At 42.5% G+C, this 25,437-nt stretch overlaps 2 protein-coding genes across 4 annotated transcripts in view; one reads left to right on the top strand and one right to left on the bottom strand.

The window, feature by feature from the left end:
• Positions 1 to 355, bottom strand: part of TMEM39A (transmembrane protein 39A) — a 29,695-nt gene extending 29,340 nt beyond the window's left edge. For both annotated transcript variants that reach the window (XM_072398396.1, XM_072398393.1), the window contains exon 1: positions 158 to 355. The gene's annotated coding sequence lies outside the window, so the exon portion shown is untranslated. The remainder of the gene's footprint in view (positions 1 to 157) is intronic.
• Positions 356 to 6,070: 5,715 nt separating this feature from the next.
• The window catches only part of B4GALT4 (beta-1,4-galactosyltransferase 4), a 46,956-nt gene continuing 27,589 nt past the window's right edge, over positions 6,071 to 25,437 (top strand). The window contains exons 1-2 of one of the 2 annotated variants that reach the window (XM_072398399.1): positions 6,098 to 6,201; positions 13,813 to 13,949. The gene's annotated coding sequence lies outside the window, so the exon portion shown is untranslated. Of the gene's footprint in view, positions 6,202 to 13,812; positions 13,950 to 25,437 lie in introns of both variants that reach the window. The other variant, XM_072398400.1, reaches the window with a different exon arrangement.

A 25,437-nucleotide genomic window follows, 5' to 3' on the forward strand; every position in this document is an offset into this window, starting at 1 on the left:
TCACACATGTACAGGCAGGAGGGGGTATATATTCTATGGGGGGGTCATACTCACACATGTACAGGCAGGAGGGGGGGTATATATTCTATGGGGGGTGTCATACTCACACATGTACAGGCAGGAGGGGTATATATTATATAGGGGGGGTCATACTCACACATGTACAGGCAGGAGGGGGGGTGGCTCAGACATCAGTTGTGGCTCCTCTCTCCTCCCCAGCTGGGAGCTCCGGACTGGCTCATGTTGTGTATATGGAGGGGGGGTACCGGTGCAGCAGCCTGGTTCTCCCCCTCTCTCTCTTCTTCCCTCTTTCTGCAGCTGCCCAGGAGAGACGTGGCAGAGCGAGTTGATTTCGTCATCAGCTGGCGCCTCTGTTGCGCAGGCCCAGTGCTCCGGTCGGGGAATCCCCTCCGCCATCTTGCTGGTGGCAAAACTTAATAAAGAATTGAAAATCAATGCCGCCTACCAGCTGACATCAGAAACAGAGCCAGATCTTTAAGTGGACTAGTAACAGAAAGTTCAAAAGAAATTCTTATGTGTTTACAGAAACCTAAGCAGCTTGACAAAACCGTGGGGCCATCTTGGTGGTGGCACACCTGTATGTCATAACATTCCAATAGATAACAACAACACATCTGCCCAGCTGCAAACTAAACCAAACTCTCTTCTACTTATTCCCTATTCGTTGTGCTTAATGTTTCGTGTGATGAAGTTCAACTTTGAAAAGTCTTATACTGCAGTAAACAGTTCATCCAACATCCTAGATTATTACATTCATTTTTACCCAGTCCAATATAAAAGTGATGGTGAAATATATATGGTAAACATAAAATAGAATCATTTCAAGCACTATGATATGACATGGGTATATGTTACATTTGCATTTGACCATGTATGTACCCGTATTTGCTTTACGTATGTTTTTATGGTCATATACATATGGGCGGTGGTGGTTTACATTTTTTATTATATATACAATGAGATGTCCTCTTGGACCTTGGTCTCTTGAACCCCTAAAGCCTTTTCTGCATTTACCAAAACCAGATCAGTACAGATGGTACTCGGATGGTTGTTTCTCTGACTGCACTGGCTGGGATCTGGCATTCTGAACCCAAAAGTGCTCAGAACTGAGTGCTTCCAGGACCACTACTTACAGGGGAGATCAAGAAGCAAATGTTTCTCCTCTTCCCTCTATTCTCCATCATGACATCCCAGGCTCCAGGAAAGCATAAGTGAACCCCAGACACATTTCAAACCACTTCCATTACAGCTCCCCAAAAGTGTCTCTAAAATTTTGGTAGTTGGTTTATATCCAGATATTGGTAATCTCAAATAATTACCAGTGGCCGGAGTAAAATGATTAAAACCCAGCTCTAGATCCATTTTAGGGTACATGAAGAGATGTTAAAAAATAAAAATGGAGCTTTTGTTGCATAACTTTGTACTTTTCTATCATAAGAAATTTTTGCAGATTTGTGTTGCAGTGCATAATGACTAATGGTAGGTCACTACGCTGTGTTGTTCTGCTTCAGAGACAAATGGCAAATATGTTTTTTGCTCAGTTTTTGTGCCTTCATTTTGAATGCTGAATAATGCAACGCATGTGACACAATGGGTGCCGTTGCAAAGGTCATGAATGGAGAAGTGTGAATCCTGCCCTATGGTATGCATGCTGCAATTGATTCAAATAAACTCTTAAGCTGCGTACACACTTCCAATTTTTATCGTTCAAAATGAACGACGAACGATCGATTGGGCAAAAATCGTTCGTAAAAAAAGTAACCAACGACGCCGACGAACGAGGAAAGTCGTTGGAAATGAACGACCGGACCGGCGGATCGGATTGGACGACGATCGTTGACCATCGTTCGTGTGTGCGATCGTTCATTGATCGTCCATGGTCTGAGCATGCGTGATGAACGAACGTTCGCTCACTTCCTGTGGTGCACGTAACTTCCTGTATCATTCAAACAATCGCATCTATTGCGTGTACAATATCTACGAACGATCGTGTCGTTATCTGTATGTACAGGATCGGTGCTATACGATCGTTCGCAGATATCGTACAGGATCGTTCGTCGTTCGTTTACCAACGATAATAATTGGAAGTGTGTACGTAGCTTTAGATTGTAAGCTCTTCTGGGAAGGGTCCTCTCCTCCTCCTGTGTCACTGTCTGTACCTATCTGTCATTTGCAACCCCTATTTATTGTACAGCACTGTGTAATATGTTGGCTCTTTATAAATCCTGTTTTGTAATAATAATAATATTAATAAAAATAATATTAATAATAAACTAAAGGCGCCAATGATTTTTCCCTGGGGGAGGGGGGCAGAAGCAAGGACATTTTGGGAATGCTGAACTTGGGCTTTAATTAGCCTCAAGCCTAAACCCAAATTTATATTCTTCTTGTGGTAGATACTGTAAATAGAAAGGGTAATACCACGCAAACATAGTATTATGATACAAGAATATCACTAATATAACACTGACAATCAATGCGCCCTTATATATGTCGTCCTGGTCTTTGGGCTCTATTTATACAGCAGTGAATCTGACATTTTCCCAAAAATTCCCAAAAAAATGGTGGGAATCAATTACTGCAATTGAAACACATGGACCTGGAAGATTCCCACAAGGGAATGTCTGATTCCTTGTTTTATAAATAGAGCCCTATGTGATGCAGACTCTTTTTTCCCACCTATAACTAGTAATGTGTGACTGTTCTTTCTTGAGTTGCTGGGATCGGATGACACAGACATTCAGCCTCCATGATCTCTTCTGTATCACATCATTCTAGTTTGGGTTCTTCTTTGATACGTCTGTCCCAGGCTAAAAGCAGAGAGGATCCAGACACACATTCCATTCCAAGTGGCAATAAACTATTTGAATGTCCCAAGTTAAAGGGCAACTCTGGAGATTTTCCAACTAGCAAAAAACTTTAGGTTTTAAGTAACTACTTAAGTAATATTTACTTTTTTTTTTTTTTAAATGTGACCCCCCCCCCCCCACACACACACACACACACTTTCAATCCAGAGCTGTACAATGTACACATCTCTTTTTGCCATATGATGTCTTTAATCTTCCGGAAATGCCCAGAAAGGTGAGAACATGATGTTCGGGGGGTCATGGGTCACCAGGGTGCCATTTATCCACTATATAATTATGCATTAACATGGATGGATCACATGGCCAACCTGCATGGCCATGCAAAATGTTGTGCTACAATACAGGGGTTCATCTTTAGTGGGGTGCAATTCAAAATGCATGCTGCAGCAATGCTTGTTGCATGGATTTGGTACATTACTGAGCATTGCATTACGCACGTGGTGCCCGCATCTAAATAGGCCCTTACCCAAAAAGTGAAGTATCTGTATAAGAATGTAAGCCAACTAGGATTTTGAAAAAGATCCTTTACCAACAGCGGCCTACATATTTGCTTTACACTAAAACTATAGTCATGCAATGAAAATTCCAGGAATTTGTAGAGGTTAATGACAGACATGCAAAATGTATTTTGCCAAAAACACTGGCTCCAAGTGATTATTTCTGTCCTGTGCTAGGTGCGCATTTGCACTGCAGCATACATTCTGCTCATTCTCAGCATTGTGACAATAGAAGTGAGAACATTGTAACTCTTCTTTGCATGCAATGACTGCATCAGAGGGTTACGAGACCCAGAAGAAGCTTCAGTGAAGAAAATCCTGGAGCTGTTATTGCCGGAGGTGGGCATTGTATGAGGCTTGGGTGCCATAATTTATATTGCTGGCTATGCCATGTCCTTGCATGGCCTCCAATATTTAGTTCCACTTTAAAGTGACTCTGTCAGCCACGGACGATGGTATGTAAAAGGTACCCACGTATACTACTTCAGTCCTCTGCAAGTATTTGCATATTTCCAGTTGTGGAAAAAACTGATCCCCCACTTCTTGCTGTGATCCTTTCCTGTTTGTAAGATGGCCAGATATTGACAAGTAGACCTGTATGCAGATCCAAGGTCTTCAGTTTGCCCCTATACCCAGGTAGCACCACTTCTTGCCTTGGGTCTGCATACAGGGCTTGGCCATGCCAACCTCTCAGTATCCGCCCATCCTTCCTTCCCTCTGAAACCATTTCACAGCTCAGGGTCAATGCAAAAATGAATTAAGAGGGGTCCAGTGTTCTCCCCAGCCCCTTTTAGCCCGGTTCACCACCCGGCACTTTTCAGTAGCCACCCGGCTGTCATTAGACAGCTGCTCAGGCAGAGTTTTGTGTAGAATGAGATATCAGTGAGAGACAGCAGCCTGCCAGGGGAGAGTTGTACTTTGTATTATTTCACTCCTATTACGCTGCCAATAGAACTGATGAGCTGATGTTTTTATCTAAATTTTGCTTTTATCATTTACATGGAGTTATCATCATCCAGACTTCTGCATCTGCTGCTCACCAGAAAGACCTGATATAGTGTAGTGTATGCTGTATATGGCCTAGTCCACAGCAGCAGATTTTGCAAATGGTTTTAAGTGTCCTTACTGCTTAAAAGTTTTTTTTTTGTTTTTTTTAATGAACATTGAAACAATTCTTGCTAGATTTGTTTTGGAAGTGGGAGGCAGCATTTTTTCAGGCACTACATGCAATATTTAAGGGTGATTTGCCAGCCATCTTCAATTACCTAAACTGTGTTCGCTTGTCACTTCTATGTAAACATTTCTTTTTTCTAAGCTGTTTCAATAAAAAAAAAAAAATCACCACTTTTCTAGTCTTTTGCCACTGCAAACGTTTGTAAAAGCCTAACCGCCTATTACCAATCCCAATGTCAGTGTTTGCCAATGAGTGCTCGGGAGAGGTAAAAGGCAGTTTTTACTGCTAATGTGAACTAAGCCATTGGTTAAATTCTTTACAAACCACAGGACACTAGGAAGTGGGGTAAAAATACACGGGCACTGGGCAGTTGGGGCATATTACAAAAAGATTGAAAAATGGGACGGGGGGGGGGGCATTTGAAAGTTGGAAGTCTAGAGGAGCAGTTGAAGCTGACACAATCATTGGGGTGTTGCACACCCATGGCATAAATAACTAGGAGGGCCAAATTGTCACATCTGGTCCGTCCACTTTTTGAGCACCCAGCTACAGTTCTCCCCCCTCGCTGAAAAAAATATTCTGGGGACAATTTAGGAGTCTGTTACTGAGAGACTTTAAGGGGTCAGTGTGGTGGCTCAGTAGTTAGCACTCTGGCCCTTGCAGCACTAGGTCCCAGGTTCAATTCCTAGCTAGTACACTATCTGCATGGAGTTTGTATGTGTTTTTTCCAGGTGCTCCAGTTTCCTCCCACATTCCAAAAACATTTAGTTAGGTTATTTTGGCTTTGCCCAAAAATTTACCTTGGACTGTAATAAAGACATATGACTATGGTAGGGGCATTAGATTGTGAGCCCCTTTAAGTGACATGACTATGGACAGTGCTGTGTAATATGTTGGCGCTATACAGTTAATAATATTAATAAAAAGGAGTCTGTTCATTGAGGGACAATAGAAAAAAATAGGTCTGCTAAACTCAATGCATATCAAGGCATCAAAAAGAGAGAAAACAAAAGCATGGGAAAGGGTGAGCAAAGGGTGAACAAACCCTAAGAACAGTTTAAGTTCTCATTTGAGTTTAAAAAGGCAAAAGTTTAATATTTTTTTTTTTTTAAGTTTTGGGAAAAGCAAGAGAGCTTTGAAACTTTTGTTGAGTTTTCATTGCTGTTATGTCACACTTTTTCACCAAAAAAGAGGTGAGATTAGGTCTCCCAAAGCAAACACTTGTTTTGATAATGACTTAAAAGTGGAAATTCCTCTCAGTTTGTGGAGATCTTTTTTTTTCTTTCACTTCCTGTTGTATCTACTAGGCAGGAAGTAATGGAAAACGTTAGGATAAAAAACAAATATTATCAACTGGGTTGTTATTTATTAGACAGAACTCTGTTTATTCCTGACACTAAAGTATTTTTTAAAGAAAGTATATTTGTGTTGCCCTTCAAAAAAATGGCGGCAGCGATTTCATGCCCATACCAGCTGACCACTCTATCCTTTTCCATGCCGCTCTGTTCTTTCAGTCCTCCTGCTCTCTATGGTTCATAACGGAACAGGTAGGATGGAGCAGTAATTGTTGCTGGGGGAGAGGAAGGTAGGCGCTCCCTGTATATCCCACAGACAAAGGCGCCCCCTGTGTTCCCCACCTGTAAGTACATGCTCGTTTCCATTGGTAACATTGCTGTGTGTTTGTTGTTGCCCTGGCTTGGTCAGTCCCAGGGGTGTGTGTTGCCATGGCAGCCCCCTTGTAGGTGCCATACATCCCAGCCTAGGTGGTGGATCAATCACACAATGTAGGGATCAATATTGAGTCCCCAGGGCTGCCTGACAGCTGTGTTTAGGTTTTACAGGGATTCTCTTTGCTGTTTATCAATAAAAGTGATTGTATGAGGCATACAATTGTGCATGGCCACCTATTCCCCCCATCAGACTCCGAGCTGTAATTCTCTATAGCAATAGGAAAGATTATAATGAACCTCAAGTGTGGCCCCTACCGGGGGGCCGTTGCAATATCTGTGAATTTTCATGTGTCGAGGTGCAGCCAAAATCAATGGGGCTGTAGCGCTTTTTTTGCAATATACTGCAGCGCCCAATAAAAAGAATTATTATTAAACATGATTTATATAGCGCCAACATATTACGCAGTGCTGTACATTAAATAGGGATGGCAAATGACAGACAGATACAGACAGTGACACAGGAGGAGGAGGAGAAGACCCTGCCCCGAAGAGCTTACAATCTAGGTGGTGGGAGAAGGTTTGCTTTAATATCAATCATTGGTGCCATGGATTCCAAAAATCGCACCCAGCATTGGTGTCATTTAAAGCAGAACTATGTTTTTATGCCCCATCTTACCGGATAGATCCATCATTCCTCATAGCTATATTTGGTGCGATGGTTTAGCAATTTGAATCATTTGATTTCTCTCAATCCAGAAGACACCACACATTGCAAAGCTATCATATTACTAACTTTACATTCTGACTTTCCGAACCTTTCTGTACCCAAGCAACCCTAAATTATTAAACTAACTGGCATAATCTCCTTCTGCTTGTGTTGGCTGTTTTCCATGCAGAAAACTTTATAAAGTCCGCTAGCATGTAACATAAATATGCCAGCCAGCTGATGTTGTACCTGAGATAATGATTACTGATAATGATTAAGTTTATTAATATTATTAATAAACAGAATTTATATAGCGCCAACATATTACGCAGCGCTGTACATTAAATAGGGGTTGCAACTGATGGACAAATACAGACAGTGATAAAGGAGGAGGAGAGGACCCTGCCCCGAAGAGCTTACAATCTAGTAGGTGGGGGAATTTACACACAATAGTAGGGGAGATATGTAGTGTGGGAAGTAGTGACGGTTTCAAAAGACAGAAGAAGATGGGTAGGCAAGTTTGAAAAAAATGTGTTTTGAGAGCTCTTTTAAATGAGCGGAAAGTAGGAGCAAGCTGACAAGGATGGGGAAGACCATTCCAGAGAGTTGGGGCAGCTCTAGAAAAGTTTTGTAGCCGTGCGTGTGATGAGGTTAGGAGTGAGGAAGTCATTAGTAGGACATTGGAGGAGCGGAGAGAGCGGCTAGGGGGGTATTTTTCTATCAGGTCAGAAATTTAAGTGGGACAGGGGTGGACAGATAGATTTGAGTGTCATCAGCATACAGATGGTAATGTAAGCCAAAGGAGGATATGAGACTACCGAGAGAGGAGGAGTACAGAGAAAAGAGAACCGGTCCAAGGACTGACCCTTGGGGAACACCAACAGGGAGGAGAGTCGGTGAGGAGGAGTTACCATTGAAAGAAACTTGAAAGGAGCGGTCAGACAGATAGGAAGCAAACCAAGATAAGGAACTTGGTGGTTTATGGAGAGCAGTGCAATAAAACATGATTATTACTGCCATAAAAAGAGGAAATTGTTGTTTCTCTCAAACACTGCTAAAATATATCGCACAAAGCTAAGTGTGCAGCTAGGATTTGTCATTTAGTTGTGTTTGTTATATAGCCAGATTTTAAAGCTGGTCATACACATTGAAGTTTTCAGCAGTTTAAGCTCCTGTGCTTTGCCTTCAAATCCCTACACAGTTATTGTCCCACATACATTTCTGACATGGTTAAAAAATACTCCCCCTGCCGCTCTCTCCGCTCCTCCAATGACATACTAATGACTTCCTCACTCATAACCTCATCACACGCAAGGATACAAGACTTCTCTAGAGCTGCCGCAACTCTCTGGAATGGTCTTCCTCGTCCTATTCGGCTTGCTCCTACTTTCTGCTCATTTAAAAGAGCCCTCAAAACCCATTTTTTCAAACTTGCCTACCCGTCTTCTTCTGTCAGTTGAAACCCTCACTACTTCCCACCACTACATATCTCCCTCCTATTGTGTGTGAAATTCCCTCACCTACTAGATTGTAAGCTCTTCGGGGCAGGGTCCTCTCCTCCTGTATCACTGTCTGTATTAGTCTGTCATTTGCAATCCCTATTTAATGTACAGCGCTGCGTAATATGTTGGCGCTATATAAATCCTGTTTAATAATAATAATAACAGTTTCAGCCATTAAGGTGATTGTCCTCGGGACGATGGGATCCAACCTGGTAAAAAAAAATCTGATTGCTTTGGAGGATATTGATGTCTATTCAGGATTGTTGATTTACAGCCCAATGTAATCAATCAACTGAATCAGATGGTCAATCCAACCCATGGGTGGTAGATTGGTTTTGGTGGTACGTTGGGGTTTGGTTTTAGACAACTGCCTTCCAATGTCTGTTCAATTGCTGTTTGAAATTTCCTTAAGCTTTGCCAGTTTAACAATACACTAGGTTATCAAACAAACAAAACTTTCAAAAGTGTTAAAATCTGTATTTGTAAATATTTTGATTTTTTTTTTGTATACTCAATAAAAAAAAGTCTTAGATCAGATGGATGGTGAGGTTGCTTTGCAGTTATCATTTCCTAATGCGCGTCAATCTTGCCCTTGGTACTGTTTCACCTGCGGCTGGCCTAAGGGAATGAATGGTGGTAATGAGTAGGGTTCAGTGCCGCCCTCTGAAATGTTGGAACCAGAACAGCTAGGGGTAGACCAGTAGGTTGCTGGGGTCCTCTTGGAGGAAGACAAGTGTATGGCTGGGGTCTTTAATGAGAAGGTCTAGCTCAGGGGTCAGTAAACTTTTTGGACCACTAGACAATTTCAGGAGGTCAAGAAGGCACACTTGGTCAGAAGAAACAAGGTGTCTAAGGAATATTTTTTTTTTCAACCGTGACTGCAAGTGAGCAGCCTCAGTCTTCCGCTCATCCGCGGTGTAGTCTCTGTACATGTGCGCGTGCTTGGGATCGAAATGCCCCATGAAATTCAACTGCTTGAAAGTGCTACTGGTGTCTATGCACACTAAACACAGGAAACACAGGGCTTTGTTGCCGCATTGGACGAAGAATACTTTGTCAGTCCATTCGGGGTTGAAGACACAACGTTTGAGGTCAACCTTCCGGAGACTGGTAGCTGCGGGGTTACTGTGCGGGAACTCAATGATATCGCAGGAACTCACAAAAACGCAAGAATTTAATTAGGCCGGATCCAACAGTAATAACTAGTTATTGGCTTGGATTCCGTGGAGAAAAAAACAGGAAATAACTAGGGTTTTCCTAGAGCAGATCAAGTCTTTGACTTCGATCTCCCTGGGGAAAAAATTGGAAATGGTCAGTGTTTTCCTAGAAAAGATTCAGTGTATATCTTGGATCCCCCAGGAGAAAAACTAAGAAATGGTATGGCCCAGATGTTCCAGTTGGCTGGGGTCCCCTTAGAAGAAGGCCCAATAAAACGGCACATTTAATAGCTGGGGATCCATAAAGAAAGAACAATCAATGACTGGAGAATGATTAGTTTATGGCCAGTGTCCCCCTGGATGAAGATCAGTAAAAGGCCATGGTGGTCCTTTGGGAACCTCCTGCGAATACCCATCCCCACCATTGAAATGGCATTTGGCAAATACTTGAGGATAAAGGGAATTGGAAGTAGTTCATCCATTGTATGTTAAAGACCAAAGAGGAAGCAAAAAGAGGAGTTCAATGCCGGGGTTTACATTCACATTGGTTTTGTCTCATAGGGGCCCTATCTTGCATAGACTGCTGGAGTTGCACATTGATGATTTGTGACAATTTATAAACTTAGTGTTAGTCTTTCCTCTGCCAACAGGGTGTCTTCCAGATTTTTAGGGATTATATTTCTCCTTGCAAGATTCCAAGTTCCTTTACAAAAGCAATGGAACATTACGCCTTGCAGGGAGCGTGAGAGCTCGTGACGAAGCTGGGCGGGAAAATTTTGCCTCTGCCCAGTAATCCAGGAACAGACGGCAGCATTGGAGCGGCGCTCTGCCTTGGCACCAGCAGCGGCAGACCCCTGGGGCTCACTTCCAGGATCTGGGAGAGGGACGGGTGGATATGCTGTGACATCAGCCGGGGAGAGGCTTATTGCATGTTACTGGGGAAATTTTAGGAAACCGAGAGTTTCTAAGTTTATGATTGCAATGAGGGCAATCATCAAAGCCATCTTCCAGGAAAAAAAATGTGGCCCTGCATTGTAAGGAATGTTAATAGTGCCAACAACCACTAGGGGCTGATAAAGGAGGCTGCGGGGGACCAGTCACAGGAATGAAGGAGCCAGATGCAGCATGGGGATGTAAATATATTGCAATTTATTAATCCCCTGTACCCCTCAGCTGGATTCAGTGTGACAGATAACAGGCCAACATAGAGAAAACGCAAAATAGAGGACATAGCACAGGAAGTTCAGCTTACTCGATTTTTGAGAGAGAAGAAGAAGCGACTCCCATAATTCACATTTGGGAAACTGGTTTGAAGAGTTGTCCATTTAAAATAGGAAGTGCTTGAACAAGAGTCTTTATGGTCGGATCACAAGGGATTTTTAGCTGTGGATTTGAAAAATCTTAAAAATGAGTTTTGAGCTGACAAATTAGGAGATTTTGCTGATTGGAGTGGCATGTACTTTACATTTGCAGTCTGGTGTCTGACCACTAGGTGACGCTTGTATACTTTAATAACTCCGGGGAACACATTTTTTGTTGAGTTAGATCTTACACTAGTTTTCACTAATTTTTGGGTGGTGAATCCAGAAATGATCCCAGTTTTTGCTATGACATCCGTTTTTTACGATACAGGGTAACCTCAATTTTTTGTCAAAAAACATACAAATTTTACATACAATGAAAAAATAATGAAATAATAACTTGAATGTACAGTTTATTTAAATTTCTTTTGTTCATACAAAAGATTTTTTGTTACTCTATGACATTTTGTTTACAGTAAAACATTTGAAAATTAATTGGGTAAGAAGTTAAGGTAAAAATTTGCACCTATAGCTTTTCCTGGAGTGTTGAGTGTTAGGATAATCCCGCCGGATGCTCCAACAATAGTCAGCCATCATATGTACATCCCATCTACCCTGATACCTTCCTTCTATTACCTTCAAATCTTGGTGGAATCATTCACCTTGCTCATCACTGCACCAAGGTTTTCCGGGAAGTTAGAAAGATGGCTATGCAGAAAATGCACCTCGATGCTCATATTGCAACCAAACATTTTGTAGCTCTCCAAGAGTTTCTGGACAAATTCTGTGAATTATTTGCTTATGTGTTTCCAAGAAAGTCCTTGACAATGGCTTTGAATGATAACCAAGCATTCTTTTCCACTTCTGGACATCTGGAAACACCAGCAGTAAGTCCAAATTGATATCGGTCTCACTATCAAATCACGTACAAGTAGCAATTCGGTATCACAAGGCTGTCAATGCGGTTAAAAGCCCCAGCAATGATACTAAGTTTCCCCTTACCCCTGGAAAAGCCCGGTACGGGCGAAACGCGTCGGGTGGGACACCTTACTGCCAATGCTATACCTAGTATGATATTAAACGATATTGCTATTTCGTTTGCGAAACTAGTGGTTATATGTTAGCCTCGGATTAATTTACAGCTCTTAATCTTTTAAATTATGTTGTTGGAACAATAAAATTTTGTGTTTTTAAATTTAACTCTGGTTGCTCTTCAAAAGCCTGGCTTTCCCTCCCTCTTCTTCTTTTCTTCCTCCCACAGATACACCATTTATTTTTCTGGTTCCCACACAGAACATGCCCACCAGGGTGAGATTCCCTGTGCACGGAGTCCGGTGTCAGTGCGGGCTCCGTGCAGAGCAGGTATTTGGAATCAAAAGTGGGCGTGGTCTGTGCGGGTCCCACACAGCAAATGCCCACCATGATGACGTAGGGGATTCCCTATGCACACATGGGGACTCCCGTCCTGCCGATTTTGCCCACCGAGTAGCGGGCCGATTGCAAGGAGGTTGGTCAACTCTAATCAAATATAAAATAGCTTTTTCATACGCATGTATTTTATACTGTGGCCAACAGTGTTGACGGGCCGCATATTATTGATTTTATGACAGAGGCTGCGGGCTGGTGAAAATCTGAACACGGGCCGCAAATAGACCCCGGCCCGGACTTTGGATATGCCTGACCTACAGACTCCAAATGCAATGGAATTGTGCTGTTCCATAGTTCAGCAAAAAACAAAAAAATTTACAGTGATATTACACAAAAAAAATCCAGCAGGTAGGTTCTGTGTTGCATAACGGACAGGCAATGTCTCTTCTGCAAAAAAACAAACTCACCTGTCTGTTCTCAGTCTTCTCTACAATGTCCTTTGCCGATCACTGGTCATTTACAAAATAATAGGGGCTCTGTGATTGGCCAATAGAAGACGAAGAATCAGAGAATGAGAGCGGAGAACTATCTTCTTCTTCACACACACATTATATATTATACATATTTAGGGAAATGGCAGCCGCTGTATTGTGACCCAACTCTTCAGTAATCACCCAAAAACTACCGGGTGGTTACTGAAAAATGCCGGGTGGTACACCCAGCTAAAAGGGGCTGGGAAGAACACTAAATACTAAACAGTATTTATATAACACCAACATATTACCCAGAGCTGTACATAAATAAGGGTTGCAAATGACAGACAGATACAGACAGTGACACAGAAGTACTACAGCGCTGCATAATATATTGGTGCTATATAAATCCTGTTTAATAATAATAAAATAGGCTCGTTATACTGCTGAGTTCTCTTCAGATTCACTTCTGATACAATTTGATAAAGCGATTGGATCAAAAGTAAAAAATGAGTAAAAAATCTGCCCATGTGTAATCACTCTGACATTGTCACACATATACTGTACATAAATACTGTTAGTGTATGCTAATAATAAGTTTGCAAGCAGTGTTGTTCACCAAAATCCTGCACTTATCAATTCTTTCTTTTTACCTCATTTAATGTACAGCGCTGCGTAATATGTTGGCACTATTTAAAATCTGTTTAATAATAACTTTTGGAGTGCCAAGAAAAATATATAGACATCAATATTCCTCATCACAGCCCTGCTGGGCAATAGTTAACACCCACTCACGCCCAATTCTTTTATATAATACAACACGTCTCAGCTGATGAAAATGACATCAAGCTGCATTCTTGTTGAGACAGGCGTGTGGAATGTAGCAGTGTTTTATATCGCATGCATAGACTGTGTTGGGATCTCCATTCCACACTTTTGCGTACATTGCCAGTTGTGCACCTAACCGGGGTATCTGCCACATGGCACAGAGACTGCCTTGTATACAGGGGGGGAGGAGGAGGGACTGAGGGCAGGATCAGAGGAGGGTCATTCTAACTGAAGCCACTTTTCAGGCAGTCCTCCGCTGGCTCCTACACAGGGATGTTAAGAAATTATTCTGTGCTATTGGAAAGTCTGCAAAGAGGCCTTGAAAAGACATCCAGCGAGGAATCAACCATCAGAGGTTCAGTGCAAGGATGATTCATGTCAGGTAAGTGGAGACCCTTTCATAAATTTTATTTTAGAGTTTTGATTATTATTATTATATAGCACCAACATATTATGCAGCCCTGTACAAAGTCCATAGTCATGTCACTAGCTGGCCCTCAAAGGAGCTTACAATCTAATGTCCCTACCATAATTATATGTCATTAATACAGTCTAAGGTCAATTTTGGGGGAAAGCCAATTAATATAACTGCATGTTTTTGGAATGTGGGAGGAAACCAAAGTACCCGGAGGAAACTCACACAAACACAGGGAGAATCTGCAAACTCCATGCAGATGGGTGTCCTGGCTGGGATTTGAACCTGAGATCTAGTGCTGCAAAGACCATAATGCTAAACACTGAACCACAGTGGTGCCCTATGGACCTTTAAACTTCTTCATGAACATATAAAAGGTATATAACAAACAAAGGAGAACATAAGGGGTAGAATATATAAAGAAAGTTTGGATTGGGTCTATATTAGACTTTTACTGTTACAGTATAATCCTGGGAAATATCCCAGCATGGATGGAATCCACATCACCTGAAATGTTGCAAAGGAAGCAAAAGTATTGATTCAAACTTTTAGTTATCAGATTCAGTTACCAGAATATAACAAAAATTTGCAGATTGTTCACATTTACTCATGTGATGATTTATCAGTGTGATTCATTTAGACATTTGGGAGAGTCATTTAATTGGGGGCGTTTGATATCGCACTCTTTCTGAAATCTGATTGTTGTTAATGAGTCAGTATTGTACACTTTAATCCAGCTCGTTTATTACTTAATAGTTCAGACGAATGCCCATTTGGAGGGACTGTCCTTCATTAGGAACCAAATCCCTCTTTCTGTCTCCATTATTTATATGTTTGGTGTGATGTATGTAGAAACGATGATGTGTGTATGTTTTAGGTGGGTCCGCCACCCGGCACTTTTCGGTAATCACCCGGCTGTTCTGGTTGTTGTCTGTGGTTACTGAAAAGTTGGGTCACAATACAGGGGTACTGTCACACTTACCTCGTCCTTACTAAAGCGCAGACGCCTTTCTCCTGCACATGCGGGCAGTTCTGACGCTGGTCGTGTCCCTGTTTCCAAGCTTTATCAATTCCATATAATCTGCTGGCCAATCAAAAAATTGCCTTCTGACCAGCCCTCGCTATTTAGCTAGCTGACACACTGTACTCTGTGTTCGTGCAACGTGTCTCCATTGTGTTGAGCCCCTAGTTGTGTGAGCTAGTTCCTGTTCACCTGATGCCTAATTCAGTGTTTCCCATCCAGCTCGGGCTTTACCCCTTGTTGTCCAGTCTGTTGGTTCCCAACCAACTTCCCTGTGCTGTTCCAGTGTTCCTGTCTGTCTGTGGTTATCCCTGACATACCTGTGCCTTCTGCTGTCTCCTGTGTCCCCTGTGCCCGCAGTGTCCCCTGTGTCTGTCTCCTGGTTCCATGGCAATTGACCCCTTGCCTGTGACCTGACCTCTCTTGCTTGCTGCCTGCCTCGACCCTGGCTTTCCCTGACTATCCTTCTGGGCCGTGTTTTGCCCAGCTTGGTGTGCCCAAGGACCGCAACCTGGCAGTAACCAGCATCACAACATCCTCAACATCAGAGGCTCTGGAGAAGACCTGGTTACTGCACGGACTCTGCGCCTTGGCCCTTCTCAGAGTTCACACCACCTCCGTGCATGCCATAGCGCCCCCTAGTGGTCCCGTCCCTCCGTGTGTGACAGGCACAGGACAGTTGGGGCATAATACAAAGAGAATAGAAAAATGGGACATATTAAGGAGGTGGGCAATAGGAGGTCAGAGCAAAGTATGGGAGGGCGGTAGACTAACTGGTTCCTGGATTCCTTACAACAACTGGAAACAATTAATTTGTTACGCTATTTTGTGATACTTCTCCCACCTAGATTGTAAACTCTTCGGGACAAGGTTCTTTCCTCCACCTGTGTCACTGTCTGTCCTTTGCAACCCCTATTTAATGTACAGGGCTGTGCAATATGTTGGTGCTATATAAATCGTGTTTATTAATAATAAAATAGGCTCGTTATACTGCTGAGTTCTCTTCAGATTCACTTCTGATACAATTTGATAAAGCGATTGGATCAAAAGTAAAAAATGAGTAAAAAATCTGCCCATGTGTCATTGTCAAAATAATAATACTGTTCCCCTGCCCATTTTGATCCACTTGCTTAAAGCTTCCCTCAACGTAGTGGAAAAAAATTCTAGGGAGAACACTACCCCAAATGTACAAATGCATATTCTATGTGCGTATGTGGTTATGTGAATGTGGTGGGTGTGAAATGTGAATACGCAGCTTAGCCATACGCGGCTCAGCATACGCAGCTCAGCATTTGTTGCCAGGGCCATGGCAATTCCAGCGGGTGCCAGGATTGAAGAACCCCCACTCGCGGGACTTGCGTCATCCTGGCATTTCCAGTGTTTATTCTAGAGTTTATTTTAAGCTCAGTGGGAAAAAAAATCTAGGCGGGTGGCATCCCCTGCATTGTGATCCAACTATTCAGTAACCACCCAAAAACAAGTGGTTACTGAAAAGTGCTGGGTGGTGCGTCCTGCCAAATGGGGCTGGGGAGAACACTGTTATTATTAAAAAGTATTCATATAGCGGCAACATATTACGCAGTGTTGTACAATAAATAGGGACTGCAAATGACAGGCAGATACAGACAGTGACACAGAAGGAGGAGAGGACCTTGCCCTGAAGAGCTTACAATAAAATACACATTTCTGATTTTGGACAGATGGGCTCACTTTTTCATCAGGCATTTATTGAATTCATAGCTGACTCCATAATTGCAAGCTGGGCAAACCCTAAAGTAGCCAAGCATCTTCATACCATTGTCATCATCATGCTTCAATCAGCAGTCATTTGAAATATATGTCACTTGTAGATTTGTTTCCTTACAGTGGGTTAAAATAATTTAGCAAACTTTTAAAGCCCCTTGCCGGACACAAAGGCATCCACACCCTTCATTCTGAGTGCTTTCCAGAGCTTGTTTGATCTTGGCATTTCTTCCCATACCACACTAATATATGGTAAGCTGTGGATATAGTAATTATAGCAAGGGTTTTCTAAGACCTAAAATGTATTTCTAGGGTTCCATCATGTTGAATAAGGTCAGAAAAGGCAGACTTGAGCTATGGGAATACACATTGTAAGTTTTATGATTCATGCTTTTCAAGTTCATCTGTAAGAAGCTCGCACACCCACTTTTTTCCCCAATGCAAATATTTGACAACTTTACACACACCGGTAAGAGGACTTGTATATAATTTATTTGTTTGCTGTGAACAAACAAAATGCCTATAAAGGGTTTCATGGGGTCTTGCTCTACACGACCTTTGTGGTAACTAAATCTAAACCACTGTTTCTCAACCAAGCTTCCTCCAGAGGTTGCTAAGGGTTCCTTGAGCAATTTGTGCCACTCAGGTTAGATTAAGTGACACCAGTGTTTTTTCTTTTTTGTAAGGGTGACATTCTTCACAATAACCAGCAATATAGGAGCCATTCTTCCTACTGATCTCCACACCAATGTACTGTGAGCTTTGGATATATTAATTATTGCAGGAGTTCCCACAAGACCTGAAAACATATTGTGGTTCCACAAAATCAAATAATTATAAATTCTCCCAGCCTTTGTAATAAGGTAAAGCCAATAGTGCCAGGATGAGATCCTCCCAAGCCCAAGATGCCAAGGTGTGCCCTGTGTCTCCAATGGTTAATAAAGGTAAGGGGATAACAGAGAGAGGATGATTGTGGAAGAATCTTGAAGCTTGAAGAGCTTTAATAATCAGCTCTGTTGTGCAGGAACTGGAGAGAAGCAGCACACAAAGCTGCCAGGGCATGCAATTCATGGATCTACCCTCTTCCACATGGCAACCCAACAGGCCCAGAGGAGAAGGGCCAGCAGCAAATAAGGGGCCAATTTGCCTTTCCCAGCAAAGGAGATGCTTGGAAGGGAAGCTGCAGATTGAACGTTCAGGGAAGTTGGAAGAGCTCAGTCTGAATAATGGGGAGGTGTTGCTGGGATAGAGTTGAGGATTGGGATGAGGTCCCAGAACAGAAAAATTAGGGTGAAGTGTCAGCACAGAACTGAGGATTGAGAAATGAAATGATTCCAGGTCAGCAGTGCTCAGTTCTGCACTCTTTAGGGGATGGCTGTGCAAAGTGGGGGTAGACAAGGCAAAACCTAACCGCTCAATTTGTGTAATCCAGATCTGAACAACAGCCCAGTGACACTTAACCACAACTCTCTGGCAGTGTTTCCCAACCAGGGTTCTGAAGAACGTTATGATTCCCCCAAAGGTTTCTTTGGGTTCTTGCAGAGGTTGTTAGGGGTTCCTCCAACAATGAGCAGTTTGGGTCAGGTCATTGAAAAAGCTACCAGCAGATACCCCTTATTCCCATCTCTGAAAATTGGAAGATATGGTACTTAAGTTGTAATTATCTAAACTTAAATTCTTGTCTCACTCCCTTTATTAGTAGCCAATAAAACAGTTTATGGTTTTACTTTACAAAGTCATATAGATCACATTTACAGCTATGTTATTGTTATCACACCCAGATGTACATTGTAATGCACAACGTCTGTTAGCAATGTTTGTGTGACCAGTAGGCGCACCCATTATTAGAGACATCCAATGCATTTGTGCATTTGTTGTTTGTTCTATAACATAGGTCCTCAACGTTCATCATAAATCGTCACAGAGCTTGCAACTATTTACACCAGCCTTGAGGTGCAAGGAGATAAAAAAAATGAACATACGTTTTTTTTTTTTTTTTTTTTTTCATGTCATGTGCAATCAAAAATGCTACATGAAGATAGGCATTATAGTGTTGGCAAATAGGTGTAAGTGAGCCCATATCTCCCTTTAATAATTATCGAGAGTTCCCGGGGAAAAAAACACATAAAGCATAGAAGGATGAGGACAAATCAAAAGCTTATATGGTTTAAAATGATTGAAGTAGTTTACATGTATAATTCCAAGTAAGCTTAGACTCTATTTGGAGCATTTGCTAGACACCCATGGGATTCTACATCCTAGACCTAGCTTGAGGAGAATATGTCTGTGTCCATGTAGACTTGGTTGATGGTTTGGTTTAGGAACCAGGTCAAGGTCTTGGTGACCTCTCGTGGTTAGGTTTAAGTTTAGGAACCAGATCCAAGCATTTTGGGACAGTTCAAGGTTAAGTTCAAGTTTAGGAATCAAGTCCAAAACATGTGGACCTCTCGTAGTTAGGTTTAAGCTTAGGAACCAGATCCAGGACTTGATGACCTCTGGTGGTTAGGTCCAGGTTTAGGAACCAGGTCCAAGAACTTTGTGACCTCTAGTGGTTAGGTTCACGTTTAGGGACCAGGAACCAGGTCCAGGACTTGGTGACCTCTCATGGTTAGGTTCAGGTTTATGAACCAGAAACCAGATCCAGGATTTGGTGAACTCTTGTGGTTAAGTTCAGGTTTAGGAACTAGGCCCAGGACTTGGTGACCTCCCGTGGTTAGGTTCAAATTTAGGAACCCCTCAAAAATTACATTCAGTGGAGGCATTTGTTGCGAAAAGGTGATGGTCCTTCATCTTTTAGGGCCAACAAAATGGAGAATGAAGGTCAATCTTTCTTTAAGACCTTATTTTGCATGTGATTAGCTAAATCTACAACTAAAGGATTTTCTTTCTTGGGTAGTTCCTGAACTTTTCTTTGCACTAAATAAACTTTGTCAAACAATGGTAGAAGGCTGTGTGACTGGACCTTTCAGTTAATGACTTTTTTTTGATAGATTGGCCTTTTCAGTATGTGACTGACCCTTTGTGAACACAATTCTCTCCCCTAATTAGACCTCTATCATTATAGCTTTCAGCTGCCATATAAGATCCCTATGTTTGGAGATTCAACTAACTTTTTTTTATGGCATGGTAGCATTTGTCAGAACATAAAAACTTCTTGACAGAGGCTGATAAAATCTCATGCACAGTGACACATAAACAAGTAATTTGTAGAAAACGTCCGTCATTCCATTTCTGAGCACTGTGGTTCCTCCCATCAACCACTGGGTTTTTTTTTTAACTTTCCTGGTCTTATCCAAATCTGCAGGGAAAATTAGGTTGGGCTTTAAGCTTTTAAGAACAAAATCCAGAAGCAAAAACTTTGTTGATGTAGATTATCTTTGGAAAGAATGATTATTCATTTTGTTTTTCCTTTGCGTACAGTTCTACAGATTGTTTTTGTCCATGTAGTGATCTGTTTGGGATTACTTTTCACTTGCAGATATCCGGCCTGTTCTCCTTTTGTAGTGATGTTTTGTGTACATAGGTAGCTAGGTTCCCAAGTCCCCACCTTAAATACATTCAGCCTCAAGGTTCACACTGGGTTAGGTGACCGCCATTCACTACTATGGGGACATTCATTTCAGTGTATGCTTGCTGTTTGCTTAGATTTCACGCTGTATCACCGATGAATGTGAGATGGTTATCTTACAACTTGGTTTAGCTTGACATTTCACGGTCATTGTCTTTTACTGGAAGCTATTTGCATAGCCGTCTAGTTTGCATTTGTGATTTGCAATAGAACTATTTGAAGTTGCTGAACATTCAAAAATGGATTGGCACATAGAAGCCTATCGGTCCTTAGATGTGTGAATCTATTAATTTTTCTTCATAGGTCTAAAAACATTTACGCGAGTAAAAAAAACTGTTAGAAATATTGTGTCCTTTAGCTGTCTGTGAACTTTAAGTGGAAATAAAGTTCCAATTTTAAAAATGTTCAATTACACAGGCCATTAAAAGACTATTCTTATCTGCCTGATTGCTGCCCAGCTGTCAAATTTTGCTGAGCTGTGCATGTGCAGCTTGTCATTTGTTACCTGGGAATCCTGCCTTCTCCTGCGTGAGGTGGGGCTGAATGAACTTCCGTAGATTACGTCATTCCGGCCTGGCCAAGCAAGATGGCCGAAGGCCAATCGGCATAGTTCTCCCCAGAAGGTTTTAACCGGTTGCTCTGCCCGGCTGCCGTGCCTCCCCCGCCCACCTTCCATCCGCAGCTTTAATGCTTTGCACAGATCTCAGTGAAGCTGCTCTGTACTCAGCTGTCATCCAGAGGTGGGCGGAGCTGTGAGAGGTGGGCTGGGAGCTCAGCACACAGCTCAAGCTTGATGGGAGTGGCATACATGCAGCCCCCCCCCCAAATCAAATTTCTATTAAAAAAAGCTGCTTCTAAAATGTATCCGCCCGAGTTGGCGTGTGCAATGACGTCATCATCAGCAACACTGATAGAAATCACTGTGTGCAAACCTTCATATCTCCTAAACCAGTGGTCGCCAACCAGTGGTCCTCAAGAAAATTGTGGTGGTCCGCTGCTTTGACTGGTGCCCCTCCGAACAGACCCCACTGGTGGGGCGCACCGGCCAGAGCTGCGAACCACGTGCCCTAGGCTCAGATCTGCGATGGGAGAGTGGGGGGGTTCTGGCATCATAACCTTACTATGGGGCTGGTTTCTCCCCCTTTCAGTGACACCCGGCTCCCTGCGCATGTGCGGTCCGAAGCCGGTAATTTTAGTGGTCTGTGGGACTGAAAAGGTTGGCGACCACTGTCCTAAACCGTATGTTGTAATAACTTGAAAGTTGCAGGGGACTCATAGTAGCCACTAGTAACCAAAATAGTAGCCCCCTAGCTTTAAGGAATTTCAAAATATGGGGGTCACAAAATTAAAATCTATTTCAAAAGAAAGTGAACCTAGGAGTCCTAAATTAAAAATGCAAATTAGGGAACTCCGAGGCCACTTACATAGCAAGCAGCATTGGGGTAGGACCCCTAAATGTATACCTACCTGTCACAAATTTATAACTGTCAAACTACGCTACCCTGTCTGCTTCTCTTCTTGAACCCCAATTTCTCTAAAACAGCAGGGTGTATGAAACGCAAAGTATAGTTTCAAGTGGGTGACACCTTTTGGCTAACTCCCCTTATAATTTCATTACGCTAACATCATTAGAACATAAAAAACTGCCCATCAAAATGTGCTGCCCAGTTACACATTACTGCCCACTTCTAACACTTGAACTTCAATTTCTCTGGAATGGGGAGGTGTGAGAAACCAAAAATGTGTGGGGAACATCTGTGGCTACCATCCCCCACAATTTCATCACTATAGAATCATTAGAACATAAACTCTGCCCAATAAAACAAAATAGGGTTCAGGTACTGGAAGGGTACAGTGATGTGTAACAGGGAGGTGCATTTTGATGGACAGAATTTTTTATGTTGTAATAATGCCATGATGATGAAGGTTTGAGGGTGTGAGCCACAAGTGTCCCCCACTGGCACCTTTATTTTTGTTTTCCTGCACCTCTCTATTCTAAAGAAATTGGGGTTCAAGGTAGAAAGCAGACAGCTTAGCATAGTATGACAATTCTAGTTCTGTGAAAGGTAGGTATAAATTTAAGGGACCCACCCCAATGCTTCTTACTATGTAAATGGTCCTGGGGGTCCACAATTTATATTTTTCATTTTGGGCTCTTTTGAAACAGCAACCCCAAAAATCACAAGTTTTAAACTTGTGACTCTATTTCTTGAAAGAAATTGTTTACAAGTAGCTATGAGGGTACCGTGTCACTACGACCAGTGATTTAGGAGATCTGAAGGTTTGATTGCAGCGAGTTGTTAGGCTGCAGAATATGACATGCAACTTTTACACACACAGCTATCACACTGCGCTGCGGATGACATCATTACACACCGTGGATAATCCCTAAAAAAAAGAGTGACTTTCCCTTATATAATATTAGTTTTTTTTTTTCCATTTTTTGGGGCGAGGACCTCTCCCCTTCTGTCTTTACTGCCATGGTAGTGGGGGGAAATCCGCCGCCTCCTGGGATATTTGTGTCACATATACCAACAGGCTGTGGGTTGCTCCTTCTGCGCATGCATCTTCAGAGGCTTTCTCATAATGTAAAAAAAAAGGAAAAAAAAAGTTCTCAACGTCATGCATGTGCAGTGCAAGGCGGCGCTGGACGTTACAGTTGGCATCAAAAGAGGGAAGCCGAGCCAGCATGGGACACATCTGAAGTTAGAGTGAATTCACACTGGTAGTAAGGTTGCATGTGCTGCATTTCCCCTTCCTCATGCCAGGAAGCACTGCTGCCTAAAATACTGCTAGCTCTGAAAAAGCTGAACACTTACCGCCTGTTACCAATCCCAGGCGCCTAGCAGTTACCAGTAGTCATTCGGGCCAACGGTAAATGGCCCAGTTTTCCTATTGCTAATGTGTATTAAGCCTTGCTTGTTACACTGCATTGATCACACTCGTACACTACTACTTCAAGGCATTACACTCTTAAAACTTAGAACACAGACAGTTGGATGAAAATACACAGCACTGGGGCATAATACATAGAATGGAAAAGTTGGACATACTAACAGGGCAGGCATTAGAAAGTTGGAACAAAGTATAGGGGGTGGGGAAGAACACTGACACTAATAGGGGTTACTGGATACTTGTGGCATAAACTACTGGGAACAAAAATTTGGCTGTGTATTCCCCCACAGCCTTTTTGACCACCTGGCTACAGCTTTCCCTCAGCAGGCTAAAAAAAATTCTGGGGAGAACACTGAATCGGGATACATAAGGAAAAGAAGGGAGAAGATGGCTGAACCCGTGAGAAAACAGGTAAAGGTGATAATTAATGGGTTTAGTTTGGTTTTAAAGTGGAACTGTCAGCAAGATAAAAAAATATCACTTACCTTTACTTTTCTCTGCGCCCCTGATCCGTGATCCTTCATCATCGTGGATTCTTCTATTGTTCCAACGCAGCGGAAACGCAGGGCGCCGCCATGTTCTACCGTCCTTATTCTCCTTTCTATGTCACCTGATTCCTTCACAGATAAAATGCAGTGATTGAAGGCTCATGGCCTTCCTGCAAAATACTTTATCATAGTAAATGAACACGCAGCTTAAGGGTGACGTTCTTTCCAATGGCCAGCAATGTAAAAGGCATTAAGCACCATGCTAGTACTGCAAGGTTTAGATTTTGCTACTATGGTCAGGGGTTCCCTAAGACCTAAAAGTTATTTCGAGGGTTCCCCCATGTTAAAAAGGCTGAGAAAAGCTGCAATATGTTTTGTTCTGTACATCAATTCCTTGGAACAAATCTCCAGCCTTTCAAACCTGTTGGCAACTTAAGTTTTCATAGGTCCGTTTTATAAGAATAAATCACTGCTTATTATCTTCCATTAGGTAGAAGGAACAAACAAAAGAACAATTGCAATACAAAATAAAGTCTTTCTGGTCTGTGGAATTTTGCTGGGTGCATGTTTTTTTATATAACCCTCCCACGTGTGTCTTCTTCTGGCGTCTGGGCTTTGGATGTCTGCTCACTGACAGGGCAGTGTGAGAATTAGAATCTTTGTAATTAGTATTCGGAGGGAATGGGAATAACGTCACCCGCTTGTTAATTCGCACAGCTGTGTTTTTTCTTAATGATGAAATGGCTTTCTTTGTTAACTGTTGGTTTTTGGAAAGACCTTTTTATTTGCTAGGTCAATATTTACCCAGTTATAAAATGCAGCTTGCCTTCTTATAGCTTTAGGGGATTTTCCAGCATAGTGCTACTTATTTGCCAGCAATTTAGATTGTGCAGAATTTTTGGTTATGACACTGAGATATAAGATCGTCGGGTATTAAGGCAGGCGGCACAGGATAGCTGTTAGCTATAGATGCAAGTGGTAAAGAAGCACAGTCTGATACTAGTTCAACTGACACAGGATATCGGTCTTAGTATTTGCTCCAGATTTTTTTGTAAGCTGGGCAGGAAGAAGCTCTAGGCGGGTGGTGGTGCCTGTTTTGTACCCCAAACTGCCAAAACACCTAGGTGGTTACTGCCAGGTGGTGCCCCTCGACTAAAGGGGGCTGGGGAGAACACTGCAGTTTGGTACAGAGCCATGCAGCACAGGATAGCAGACTGTTACCAAGGAAGATGGTGGAGAATCACAGTCTGATACAGAGGCATTCGGCACTGGATTGCAGTCTGGTACAGAGGCATGCGGCACTGGTTTGCAGTCTGATACACAGGCATGGGGCACAGGATTGCAGTCTGTTACCAAGGAAGATAGTGGAGAATCACAGTCTGATGCAGAGGCATGCGGCACTGAATTGCAGTCTGATACTGAGGCATGCGGCACTGAATTGCAGTCTGATACAGAGGCATGCGGCACTGGTTTGCAGTCTGATACAGAGGCATGCGGTACTGGTTTGCAGTCTGATACAGAGGCATGCGGTACTGGTTTGCAGTCTGATACAGAGACATGGGGCACTAGATTGCAGTCTGGAACTAAGGCAGATGGCATTGGATAGCCCTAATACCGCTATCTATGGAGGCATTCAGCACAGGATGGCAGTCCTGCTAATCCTTTGTCTTTGAATTGCTAATCCAAAATTGGCATGTTGATCAAAAGTCATGAATAAACTTTTTTTCATGCTTGTTATGA

This window comes from Pyxicephalus adspersus, chromosome 1 (genome assembly GCF_032062135.1).
Source record: "Pyxicephalus adspersus chromosome 1, UCB_Pads_2.0, whole genome shotgun sequence".
NCBI lineage: Eukaryota > Metazoa > Chordata > Amphibia > Anura > Pyxicephalidae > Pyxicephalus > Pyxicephalus adspersus.